This window comes from Limanda limanda, chromosome 6, assembly GCF_963576545.1.
Source record: "Limanda limanda chromosome 6, fLimLim1.1, whole genome shotgun sequence".
Classification (NCBI taxonomy): Eukaryota; Metazoa; Chordata; class Actinopteri; order Pleuronectiformes; family Pleuronectidae; genus Limanda; species Limanda limanda.
In genome coordinates, this window is record NC_083641.1 from 11,608,424 (window position 1) to 11,622,527 (window position 14,104).

Here is a 14,104-nt window from a genome sequence, read left to right on the forward strand (position 1 = left end):
AGAACACAAAGAGAAAGACAGCGAGAGGAAGAGGGACAACGAGGATGGACACGAGGAATAGTTAGCCAGAGGCCTGGAGAGAGAGGAGACAGCTGGCAACACTTTGACACAACAAAGGCCAGAAGCAGGTACAGCTGAAGAAAAACCAGGCTGCTGCCAGAGGGGCGGCTGGGTGAGAGAGGGTGAGGGACAGCGGAGAGAGGGAACAAGAGAAGGGGGCGTAGTGATGTGTGTGAGAGCGATGGACACAGGAGAGACTGTGTGTTGGGAATGTGTTGGCAGGGTGGCACACTTTCCAGAGGACACGCAGAACATAACTGTAAGCAAAACTGAGATCCAAGTTCAGCAGAAGGGCAAGAAAAGAAGAGGACAAAGAAAAGAACAATACAGACACAATATGAGGGAAAAAAAAGACGCTTTGAAAATGTGATGAAATTGAAAAAAGAAATGTTTTAGCATGAGGTCAGTTAAATGTACAATGGTAAACATGCAGAGTTACACATGCCAAAAAGAAAAGTTGTTAAAAGAGGATTTTGCGGATCTGGAAATTATTTATGTTAAAACCACATTATTAGATTTTTTTGAGCACTTGGAGGAAATGTAACATGTATTATTACGATAATGTTACAGTGTGAAGTTGGTGGACAGAAATCCCTACAACACATACAGCAGAAGGAGACCAGCATTAGTGTTTTCATGGAGCTGTGTCAATCTGACACACAAATGCTCTAGTTTTTGCTCTGTTTTGGTCTGCACCAGCTCCTGAAGAAATGAATTAACCCATCTGAAATTCTTACTGCTTTTGGTTACTGAAAAGAGTGAGCCAAAACAGTATAGTAGCAAACTAATTTTATGAACCACATTGAACTTCTGAGCAGGACTGCAGATTGTGAGATAATCACATTGACTGAATTTAAACAAGACAATATCTCATGCTAACATTGCTAACACACCGGACACACAACAAATACTGTATATAAACTGTCTATAAAGATGAAGGACATGGTGGCATCACACAAGTGAAGCTAACAAGTATTGCTTGCCCCTTGGTGGCTGGCTAGAGTTTAGGTAAATATACTAAAAATCTTGCCTACTCCATGTTAACAATAAAAAAAAGGTCAAGCAACCTTCAAATCGATTTGAGTAAAACTAGCTTCTGTGACTTTAGGTAGTTCTTATCAGACTTATCAAATAAATCTCCCCAACCAGTACATTTGGTTTTAATCAGTTATTTCAAGCTATTAAAACGGGTTAAAACATCATGATTGAAGCTGAGACTGTATCAGTGGGGCCTTGAAACCGCAGCTGAACAACACGATCACTACATTGCAGTCACTGTCTCCAGATGACATCATTGGCAGCACACAGGACTGGGATATTGTGGCTTTATTTATGGACAGTGAGAGGAAGTGGAGATGTGTCGTCCATCTTTATATACAAGCAAGTCAGCATTAACTGGGAACCTTGTTAAATGTTGCATCTGTTGTTAATGCACATAAACCAACCTTTATTGCTTTGTTTTTGGGCACTACACTAATCAATTCGCCGCAAGGAACAATTTATACGAGGAAAAAAAATTGTAGAGTAAATGATTTTATAGCCAAGAATTTGAGAAACAGCAGTAATAAAGTTGATGCAACTGCAAATTTGATGTCCTTTGATGGACCATTTGCCAAGAAAGAGGTGCAGCATTTTGACATTAATCGGGAGCAAAAACACTTTGGGAAATAGATATTTACCATCAATTTCATCAGAGGGGTGAAGAGTGCTATGTCACAAACATAATTATTTGGTTCAGTTTGCTTATGTTTTAGCAAATATCGTCCCAAAAAGACTGACAGCGTTCTGACTGTGACTAAGCCACAGAGACAGTCACTAATCAGTTCAATAATTAATAAATGTTTGTGCTGCATAAATGTAATCATGATGACTGTGGAGTGTTATGTGTGGAGATATGGACCGGAACGTGCTTGGAGGGTGGATTCTGTGAAAGGAGGAGAGAGCTCGGGGGGATTTTTCCCGAGGACAGCAATTACACATGGCGGCCCTGCAGGCTAATGTCAGGAATTGATTATCTCAGTATGCAACGATTTATCAAGATTGATTTCTTATCCGGCTTGTTGCACGTATACGCTGAAATAATTGCACAATCTGCTCATTACAAGACAGTATATGAGGAAGTCCCAGTAGGATGAGTGAGAATGCTGTAGGTGTGTGTGTGTGCATCCCTTCAATTGCAACCCTTGTTCCAGACAGTGAGGCTTGATGAAAATACATAAAAGTCTCTTCTATGGAGTGTTTCTATAGATGGGCCTATAGCAGCAAACAGTGCATCAAAGCTGTTATCTGATGATAAGTGTTTAAATATTGATCCATTGGGAAATGACAAATCCATGCAGTGCTTCCAGTTAAACAGCAGCACTGACACTGAGTAAAATGTTGTGTACGAATATCAGCATAACGTTCGCATTGTGCTAAAAATGGAGCTTCCTGTTCCTCTTGAGAGGCGTCTGGTTCTGGCAATGATCCAATTTTTAATTGGAGCATTGACATGTATTCTTCATAATTCATTGAGTTGGATGCAGGAAATACACCGTTTAACATGTCAGGGTTCAGAGGAGTTATTTTTCTTGGATGCTCTCTGAACTGCAGAAATCACTGTCATTGACTTTCTATTTTTAGAGCAAACAGAGAAATATTTCTCCATCCTCTGTTATGGGAAAAAACACTTGTTTCACAACTTTAACAGCTTATCTTTGAAAAACATATAGTAATTATCAATATTTGTAAGTTTTGAAACTCACCCTGTCTGCCCTTTCCCATACATATTTCTCCCCTCGGTTTCGTCAATAAGATTTGTTGATATTTATCAGACGTAATGAGGTGGAGAGACGACACTGCATTAATATCCTGTGCTCCCCTGAACGTCTGCAATTCCATGTCAAAACATTAGCGGTGACGAGTTTACTGATCTGCAGAAAGGCCGATGCTCAATTTACGACCTTATCAATAGTCTCCACTTGACAAGCAGAGGAGCACTGCTACCCACTAAGAGACCCTACAGAGCTTTATCCCTCAAACCATTCCGGTTCAAAAGCAGTTTTCCCCACAGCAGCAACCATAATGGACATGCACTATCAAGATTTTGCACTCTACTGTATGTGATATTGCATTTTCCATGTATTTTGTAATGTCATTGTGTGGAGTCCCTAATGTCGATGTCTTTGTCATGTATTATTTTGTGTTGATATGAGCTTTAACAGAAGAACAAGAAGAATGCCACTGTTTGTGTGGTCATTGAAAAATAATTCCGATTCACTCGGCAAACAAAGAGTTCATTACCTTTTACCGAGAAGATTGTGGAGGATACTCTGTGAGTGTGTGTGTGTGTGTTCATTTTCAGGTGTTTCTGTTACCAATGGGACAGACACATATAGAGACATATATACCTATGGAGGAAATTCTGTCAGGTCTATCATAATCAAAATGGGATAGTTTGACACATAAGGGAAACGTCTCATCATTCCTGGAGCAGAATTTAAATAAGTTTTCAACGTGATAAATACCAAAGCAGAAGAATCTAATTAACTGTCCAGTGACTTCATCAGCAAAATCAATGTGTTTGACTATGAGTTTGATATTGATGAAGCACCTCTGCTTACATGAGCAATACAAATCTGTAAATATTGCAGCCGGATGATTAATGTCGTTCATTTCCCGACTGGGTCTTCGGGTACGAGTCTTTGGAAAATTTTTCACGAGACCTGCATTGGCTCAGTAGAGGAGCGCTGGAGATGCGAGGGACGTTCACCGTCCCCCGGAGAAACGAACACTCCGTGCCCCCAGCACAGAAAGACGCGAACCACACTTGTCCACAAGCCATAATGACAGGCCTTGCCACCCTCACTCCACATCCACACCTACTTTACAGTAAAGTAAACCTCTATTAAATACAGTACAACATGACAGTTTGTATGGTTTGAAATTGTCATCTATTATCACACTGGCATTTAATTATCACGGCAAACAATTACACTGCACTAAACTTTAAGTGTTAATGTAAAGTGAAAACAACAAAACCAGTCCGTATGACCCGCTAACAAACGAACACAACTCACGTCTTTCCACACTAAAAACACAGAGCGTTCACCTCTCCGGGAGACAGTGAACGTCCCTCTCATATGAAATACATATGAGGATCAAACATAGTTCTAGTATTTTAAAAGCAAGGTAAAAAATGACCTCAACAATTCTAGTGTAAGCTGCTAGCTAGCAAGATGCAGCTAGCTAGTAAGCAAAATTGCACTGCTTACTAACTAACGTTGATAAACCCAGGTTTACCACACAATTAAAACACAGCTAATTACATTTGAGGATAAACTTGCATAAGAAGTTTCACTGTAGATGTCAAGGCTCCCGTGTTGGCTGAGAAATGCATGTATTTGACCCTTCTATTGAGATCGCGAGTAACTTTTCTTAAAAAATAGATGGTATTCAGAATACAGTTACATTGTTGAAATCAGTGGATTACATGACGGTAAAGCCCCCAGGAAGCAGCTGGAGACCAGGGCTGCAGTAAGAGCGCCCCGTTCCCCGGCCGCGTGAAGAAGCCTCACCGCTACCGGCTCGGGACCGTTACACGCCCGGGTCCGTGGCTCTGAGAGAGTTCCGTCGCTACCAGAAATCTACGGAGCTCCTGATCCGCAAGCTGCGCTTCCAGCGCTGCCCTTGTAGTGCCATGACGTAAAGCGTCGCTTAAAACTGTCAGACTATCCTTCTGTATAAATAACAACTACAAAAGATTATAGATTAAATTTTCATGCGACCATCTTAAATTTGTTAATATTTGTTGATGAAAAAATTGTTTCCATAGATTCTGCATTTTCCTACATTTGTACAGAACCAGCAATGGCTACATCCTCAAATACACCCCTACAACAAGATGATGGTCTGAGGAAATTTCTTCAGAGTCGAGGTATTCCTGAGGAGAATATTCAGAAAATGCTGCAGGATCGTGTAAGTCTCAGAACAGGGAGAGGAAAATTTCAACACAGAAATAAACAATAACAATAGTTTATAGTTTTACTATAGTTGTATTTTTAAGCCAGTCTCTTACACTTAAGTTAACGATGATGTCTTGATGTGTTGTTTTGTTTTAATTACAGATTGATACCTCAGTAGTTGAAGAAATTGATGATGACACTTTGGCTGCCTACATTCCAGCATATGGTGATAGAATTGCTCCAAGGCGGTTCTGTATGGGAAAACAGACAACAGGTGGAGTTGATTCAAAAAGACTGTCCATGTTTGAAAAACTAAAAAGAAAAATGTACACAAAAAGCAACAAAGACAGACGTCAAGATTCTGAGGAAGAGCATTCTAACATGCATCTAAGAAATAATAGAAGGGCCTCAAAGATGACAAGAAAAATAGAGATAGGCTGGATAAATGCTAAGAGACAGGTGAGAAAACGCAATGGTGGAGGAACCAGATATTGATATTTCCAAGACAGCCACAAAGAAAGACATTCTGTCACATGCTAAGGGGCTATTTTTCCCAAATGAGAAATCGATACATGGAAAGTGGGAAGAGTTTAGTCACGATATTGTCGACTTTCAGGAAGCAAACCTTGAAGACAGTATTAGTGTGAGAGAACTCTATGAGGCACATAAATTTGGGGTATTAAGATTTTACCTTTTCACAGAGCATCTGACCAATAGAGAAGACATCACAGAAATGGGAGAGAGAGCTGATAAACAGACCGACGCAGACAAGCAACAAAAAAACACAGCAGAAAATGTTGAGCAGCTGACACAGAAAACACCAGACAGTAAACAGCAAACACACACTGTGGATGAAGATGGGCAAAGTACCAACAAAATGTCAGCGTTAGTCTCTACTGCTTTTGAGATTATTGATCTTACATCTTTGTACAATACATCGGAAGTCATTTTTGGCCCTATGCAAGGTGACGCATTTTTAGGTGTTTTCGATGATACAGTCCCATTTGAGCCTATCCTCCCAATAGAAGACGCACACATAAACACTGACACATTCACCTCAACTCCTATTCATTCTGAAACAGTTCCTGCTGCCCCACCAAGTCCTTCTTTTGAACTTTTGCATGTGACTGTAAAACTTCACAGAGTGAATCTCTTAGAAGAACTGATAACTCAATTCAAGAATGAAGCCATATTAAGCTACTCTGTGAAATTCAGCTTCATTGATGAAGTTGGTGCAGATGTGGATGGTGTGTCCAGGGACGTATATGCTGCATTCTGGACAGAATTTTTAGACTGTGCAGCAGAGGGTCGAGATATGAGGGTGAATGGAGATCTGTTGGTAGAATAATGGTCAAGGGATTGGAGGACCATGGATATTTCCCTTCTCGGCTCGCTCAAGCCTTTACAGCAGCAGTCACATTTGGTGAACATTCGGTCTCACCAGATTTACTGTTTGACTCCCTGATGTTGTATCTTAGTCAGTCTGAGCGTGATCTCTTGTCCACTGCTTTGCAAGAGGCTCTAGTTGGTGATGATGAAGATGAGTTCCTTGATCTTATGGATCGCATGGGAGTAAGAACAGTACCAACACAAGAAAACTTGAAAGCTGTGCTTCTTCAAGTGGCCCACAAGCAAATAATCCAGCAACCGAAATATGCACTAGATAACATTGCAGCAGTCGCAGGACCAACTCTCAGGAAGTTCTTCCCCAGTGTGACGCAGCCTGACTCGGTGCTGTGTCAACAAAGAGGGAGACGGACGAGGGATTTAGGAATAGGCACCCTCTCTTCTGCCCCCTCCTGCTCAGATGCAGGTTCAGGCCCCGACTCTGCACGGCCCATAGCCCGTGTCACTGCACAGGCAGTAAACACCCCAGGGAAGCGCTGAGCACTCTCATCGGGTTCTCCTGTAACACAGGATGAGGATGTCACTAATGGGGGAATGGGATTTGGCTGAGTTCCCGCCCACACACGGCTACCTGCCAGGTCATTTCCCACTATGACCTCCACGCCCTCAATGGGCAATGCCGGCCGCACGCCCATGACCACCTCACCTTTGACCAACCCACAGTTGAACACCATCTTATGCAGTGGGACAGGGAACACACTCAAACCCATACCTCGCATCAAAACCTGGTCCCTTGTATCAGAATCTCCAGAAAAAGGTAAGACAGAGCTCACTATGTATGAATTAAAAGCCCCAGTGTCCCTCAGAATCTTTACCGGTACAGTGATGTCACTCCCCACAAGTGACACGAAGCCGTCCGACAAGAACGCAGAGAAATCAGACCCCAAACTGCCTTTCACTCCAGATTGCACCTGTTGACAGGGAGAAACAGAATTGTCTCAGAAGAGTCAACAGAACCAGCAAACAGTGCTGGTGTAACCTGTCCCCTACCGCTTCCACGTTTAGTTTTTGGACACTCCCCTTTCCAATGGCCCTTGCCCCCACAGTAATGGCATGTGTTTGAGTCAAACTCCATCTGACCACGTGTAGCAAATTCTGATCTACCTGAGCGAGGACTAAATGCTTCCCTCCCTGTACCTGCACGAAACATACTGCTTCCCCCCCTGTACCCAACATCACGAGAACAGAGCTCACGGTTTTCCCTGTGGGTAAGCACATACTCGTCTGCCAGTACAGCAGCCTCTGCAGCAGTCATCACTCTACGCTCAGTGATATGAACAGCAATGTGGCTAGGGATGGAGATCTTGAACTGTTCCAGCACAATCAAGTCACACAAAGCTTCATACGTGTCAACTTTCAGGGCGGCACCCCACCGAGTGAAATGAGAAACCAGCTCCCTGGCAAACTCCACATGCGTCTGTTTAGCCGATTTCTCCCACGTACGGAACTTCTGGCGATACGCCTCAGGCACTAACTCATACGCCCTTAACACTGCAGCCTTGACATTAAGATAAACTCTACTGTCCGCGACAGTGAGAGCAGAGTAGGCTTCCTGTGCTTTACCTATTAAAACACACTGTAAAAGTAATGTGCTGTCAGTGTCTGACCAGTTTCTACTTTCGCTTACCCGCTCAAAAAGCAAGAAAAAAGTCTCGAGGTCCTGTTCATTAAACTGAGGAACCAAACGCAGATCCTTGGCAACATCAAACCCATGACCAGGGGCAGGATGACCACGCTGGCCTACACCCATAGCTACAGCAGGCAACCTACGCGCCTCCAGCTCAAGTCTTTTACCCTCAACCTCTTGTTTTACTCTCTCAAGAGCCACTCTCTCTCTCTCCATCTGCAACAAAAGCAACTCCTTGTTCTGGTCAAAAGAAAACCTAGCTTCCATAGCAACAGGTAAATCAGCAGCAGCATAAGTTTCTGTGATAATCCCTGCTTCTACCAAATGCGTTTTTATGCTAAACATAATGCCCTCTTTCGACCTCTTATCCCCAACCTGCGCATGATAATGCTCCACGATTTTCAACAGCTGGTCTCTAGAACAGCTGTTCAACAACTCCTCCGAAGGAGCTCTAAGAAAATCCTCCACACCGGCCATCAGAACAATCTGTCAACACAATCAGAAAACCACAACGCCACTGAGCTCACAGCCTTGCCAGTCAACCGGCGCTACCGAGGCCTGTCAATCTAACTGCCTACCCAAAATCTAAATAAGCTCCCCCCCTAGTCTTCAGGCGCTTCTGTGGCGGGCTCTTTAAAACACCAAGCCCGATAGTCCGGTAAGGCAACCAGAAACTGGCGACCTCACGCCGCAACTACGGAGTGTCCCCGAGCAAATGCTACTAACCACTCCACGCCACATTAACCACCCCCCAAACGAATTCCAAAGGGAAGACGCTCTTCTCCTACCAGGGACAGAACACAGCAACTTACCACTGACGTGACTACAAAACAACAGATCTCAGCGGCACACAACCGATAACAACATAGCCCTTCAACCAGCACAACTGCCCGTCTACACAATCCACGATACACAATGCTTATTCAAATACCAAAACTACTCACCGCACTCGTCGCTCTCCCAAACAACCACCACTCACAGCCACTGCTGCTACCACTACTAAACACTAACCTCTGACGTCACACTCAAAAGGTTAAACACAATTGGACGAGCCCCCATGTGACGCAGCCTGACTCGGTGCTGTGTCAACAAAGAAGGAGACGGACGAGGGATGAACAAAAACAAGTATTTATTATGACACTAAGGTTTTACAAGCCAAAGTCAACAGCCGAGTGAAGTACAGCCGTCTGCAGCCGGGAAGGGATTCCGAACCGGAAGAGCAGTCCTGATATAACCAGCCCGCACACAGCTGTGGCTCATCAGCCTGATGACCCATCACTCCACCAGGACACCGGAAAGAGAGAAGACCGCTAGTGGAGTGGAGGGTCGTCACACTAGTGTGCTTGAAATCCGTAAGATGTACGATGATCTTAGACCAACAACGCGAAAGGTGTTAAAGCTGATCACGGCCTCTCCAAATACACCATCAGAGAACCAAAGTTTGCGGTTTTTACATCAGTACATTAGGGGATTGGATGAAATAGGCCTCCGGAAAATATTAAGATTTATGACTGGGTCAGATGTCATCTGCGTTAAGAAAGTTGAGGTCATACTCACCTCGTTGGAAGGGCTGGCACGACGGCCAATTGCACATACTTGTGGCCCAACTTTAGAGCTGCCGTCAACGTACAACAGCTATCCTGAGCTATCCTCACTCACATGAACACACTTTCCTCTTTCTTGTTAAATTTTTGTACGGTTGTAGCCTTATCAGAGCCGACAGTCAAGATCAAAACAGTGTGAATGTGAGACAGAGTTAATGTGGGGAAGATGTGGTAATTAGTTCAGGAGCTGTATTATGAGCTTGGGGGGGGGGGGGGGGGGTTCTTCACGATTAGCTTTTACAATTATATTATTTTTTTTATTATTATTATTTTTTTATTATTATTATCACTTGAAGGACTACAACAACAAAAAACAAATGTGCACATTTGCAAAATAGTTTATCCTCTAAACCTTTCTGATGTTGTTAACAGGAAGTATTTTGTGCATTTTGTTGTGTTAAGGTGTCCAAGGTTTTACACTGAAGTAGAGTTCAAATATTTTGGATGTGTTGTTTTTGAAAAATGTTGATGTTTATAATGCCTGTTACTAATTTCAAATTTCTTGTATTATTTTGAAAAGCTTTTCATTTATTTTATAGTGTTATTAATGATACTCTACAGAGCATCTGTTGAACCCTGTGATTTTATAAAAAAGCTAGACCTATAAACAACTTGAGCCTTTTACAAAAGTCATGTTTTTCACACATTTTGTTATTTAAATGACTATATAAACGATATTGCTCATGTCAGCTGTTATTACTGGCTGTGTTTGTTTGTTATTCTGTCAAAAGTGTCCTACTGTTTATAAATAAAAAGCACTGGTTTCTCTCTTGTTTTGTGATCAAATGAATTGTGCTTTTACTACAGATAAGTTTAACTACCCATTGCCACAAATGGTACTTAACTATTTATTGTAAGCATTTATTTGTTCTAAAACTGGTTGACCCTTTCTCACAGAGCAGAATTGCTGACTTTGGATAACTGCATTGGATAAAATCTTATATTATCCATCAAATTCCTTCACAATTAATCTTTTAAGGGGACACTTTCCTGTTACTTATTGTTGTGATCAGATGCTACGGCATGTTTTATACACTAGGTGGCAGCAGTTGTTAAATATGAGTAATTAAAGAAGCAGAAAAGATTAGAGTAAGAAAACACAAAGATGCACATATATGTTGCTTAGGGCATCTTGCAATAAAGCTACTTTGGGACTTAAACTAAGCCTCATCCTTCGAAACACGAACATAACAGTTAGCGTGAAATGTTTATGTGACCAAACATGGTTTAATTGAAAAAGGAAAAAAATGTAGGCACACTTTAATTAGTGTGGAAATTAGCCTTTATTTGTTGGTGCCCTGGTAACCACACTGCAAAAAAAAAAAGTTAAAAAAACAGGAAAAATCCTGTTTTTCGAACTTTTTTTTTTTTTACCCAGCGCTTTTTTTATTTTTTCAAGTGAATGCAATACGCTTCCGTAGATTAGCCACCAAGCTAGCTAGCTAAATGTGAGTTGGCTTAAATGAGTGTTGAAAGTTTCTTTTCGAGGGGGGGATGCTGGACCTCAGGAGAGCATCAGACCGACTGGGAGAACAGGTTGAACTTGATGTTCAATCCAGACAATTTCAACAGCCGCTTTTGGAACAAGTGCTTCTGTGCAAAGGTGAGTGTCCTCTGATCTGTTTTGTCTGATCCACACACACATTGGAATTTTGTAATGTGTGTGGTGGTGTGTGTTTCAGACGGCGTTCTCACACGGTTACAGCGGGACGTCAGACAACCTCGCCAAGAACATCAGTGTGGTGGTGAGTGGAGCTGGTGTTCAGTCTTCATGTTTCTGATCACTTTTCTTTTAATTAGTTACTTGATGATATAAAAACGGGCTGAGAGATCATGATTGACAGCTCAGACTGACTGCTGATTGATCAGGAGCGTGTGTGGGCGGGGCCTCTGTTCTGCACAGACTCTACCTGCAAACAACGTCATCACCTCAAGATGGCAGCGTTCATATCTGAGATATTTTAGGTTCCCTAACCATCCAACATAAAGAAGTGTAGAGAAGTCGTTTTTATATACAGTCAATGATTGTCAGTATATATACATACATACATATATATATACATGTCGTGTTCTCCTTCCTCAGTGTGACGGCATCGACCTGACCGCCCGAATCCAGGAGCTGGAGCTGTGTAGTCTCCTGTTCTTGAACATTCCCATGTACGGTACTTATAATAACAATAAGAGATACATGTATATAACAGCTTTCAGGAGACCCAAGGCTCTTTACAGATTGTGTAAAGTGTACACAATCAACCTGTACAACACGCTGTGTGTGTGTGTTGCAGGTACTGTGCAGGGACCACGCCTTGGGGTCAACCCAGTGGCTTCAAGCCTCAAAGTCACGAGGACGGCTTAATTGAGGTCATTGGGTTCACCAAGACGTCTCTGGTGAGCTCTGGGCTGTTCTCCACAACACCACGTTAGACCACGATACACTGTTGTTTGTGTACAGGCCATGCTGCAAGTGGAAGGTCACAGGGAGCCTCTTCACCAGTGCAAAGAGGTGATCCTCACGACCTACAAGACCATCGCGATGCAGGTGGACGGGGAACCGTGTAAACTGTCCCAGTCCATCATCAGCATCACACGGAGGAACCAGGCCAACATGGTTCAGAAGACCAATATGAGGGGCTCCATGCCCCAGCTCAACGAGTAAGGATCCAACCAGCTGCGGGACCTCGAAGGACCTCCCCAAGCACATCAGTGTGACAGGTGCAGCAGCCAAACTGTAGTTTCACCATTGACCAGCAGGGGGGAAACCGCAAGCTGTCAACCCGCTTGGCGCACGCCCACAATCTGGATGGATCTTGTCAGTTTTGGACCAGTTAGGTCTTTGTCCTCAGCCTACTGTGGCCATCCTTCCTCTGGGGACCGGCAATGACCTGGCAAGGACTCTGAACTGTGGAGGGGTGAGTTTAACTGGGCATTAAGTTTGTTAAACTGGGGTTTAACTGTTGTTACACTGTTGTTACACAGGGGTTTGACTGGAGTTACACTGGTGTTCAACTGGAGTTACACTGGGGTTTGACTGTTGTTACACTGTTGTTACACTTGGGGTTTAACTGGAGTTACACTGGAGTTAACTGGATCTGTAGATCTGTAAACCATTGTTTTTTTGCATGAAATTAAATCAAAAACACAATAACAAAGAAACAATCTGAAAATAAAATCAAAAACTGAAAGACCCTCTTGGGTCTTCCTCATGTCTTGTTAGGCACTTCAAAGAGCAAAATAGTTCTATCTGAGCTGTGAGGTCCTTCCACTACAACGTTCAGAGCAAGAGTGGGTGAGGAGACAGAGTCCTCTATTTATAGGCTGCCTCTCAAAGACTCCTCCCCCTTTTCTGTTCCACTGTAATCCTTTAATTCTATAACTGGATAAAAATAAACTTATTTATATATATTATCATTCATGAGACTGTATTTCTATGAATATATTATATATAATTGGACTTAAGTGATAGATTTAAAAATAAATCATGCAGTTATTACTACTTCGTGACGTCCACGAATTGTCTTTTTTTTATAACTGAACTGTAACTAGTAATTTTAAGAGAATTTCGTATAAACTGTTTGTTTTCACTGGACCACGTTCATGTGTTCCAAAAAATAAGAAAAACATCCCAAGAGGAAGAATGTTCTTTATCCATCAAGATGCGCAGTGTTTTTGTGGTGTTTATGTCTCTGTGTATTGCTGTTTGCCGTGCTGAGATTGTGATACCCAATGTAAATTTGACATTGATTTCTGACCTACTGTGCCTAACCTCTTAATAAAAATATAAAAAAATAAATAAATAAACTGTTTGTTTTAACTTACATATCACATCTGGTTTTCAAATAAAATGTTGACATGGACAGGGTTCCCACGCTTGCCTTGAAAAAAAATTCCATGCTACCTCTTGATTTTCCAGGTACCATATTAAGTGATAATCTTTAGGCCCCTGAAGCTTTCCGCTATACTTTTTGAAGTCCATATCACCAGGTTGCCTGCATCAAATTCCAATATCCAATATACCAGATAGGATGCCAAGAGCATGCTCTACAACATGGGATCATCCATTTCTATCTACAGTAAAGCTGTTCAAATGTAAAGGGTTTTTATAAACTCATCTTAATTATGTGCTCAATAGTTTCATTTTATTACTATTTTACACATCATCCAATAGAATTTTCCATGACAACTGTTTCAATTTCCATGTAAGTGTTCACTTTTGCTCAGTTTCCATGACTTTTCCAAACCTGGAAAATGAAAAAATAAATTCCATGTTTTCCATGGTTTCCAGGTACCGTGGGAACCCTGGTCATTTGCCAGAGAAGGGAATGTGACTGACTTGGTGTCCTTGAGTGGTCTGCAATATCAGGGTTATTATCCATCTTAAACTAGCTAATCGTGATTGGGTCAGAATAGTCACATGATCAAAACAGAACTTTAGACATATACAAATAATCATCAGGAGTCTCGTG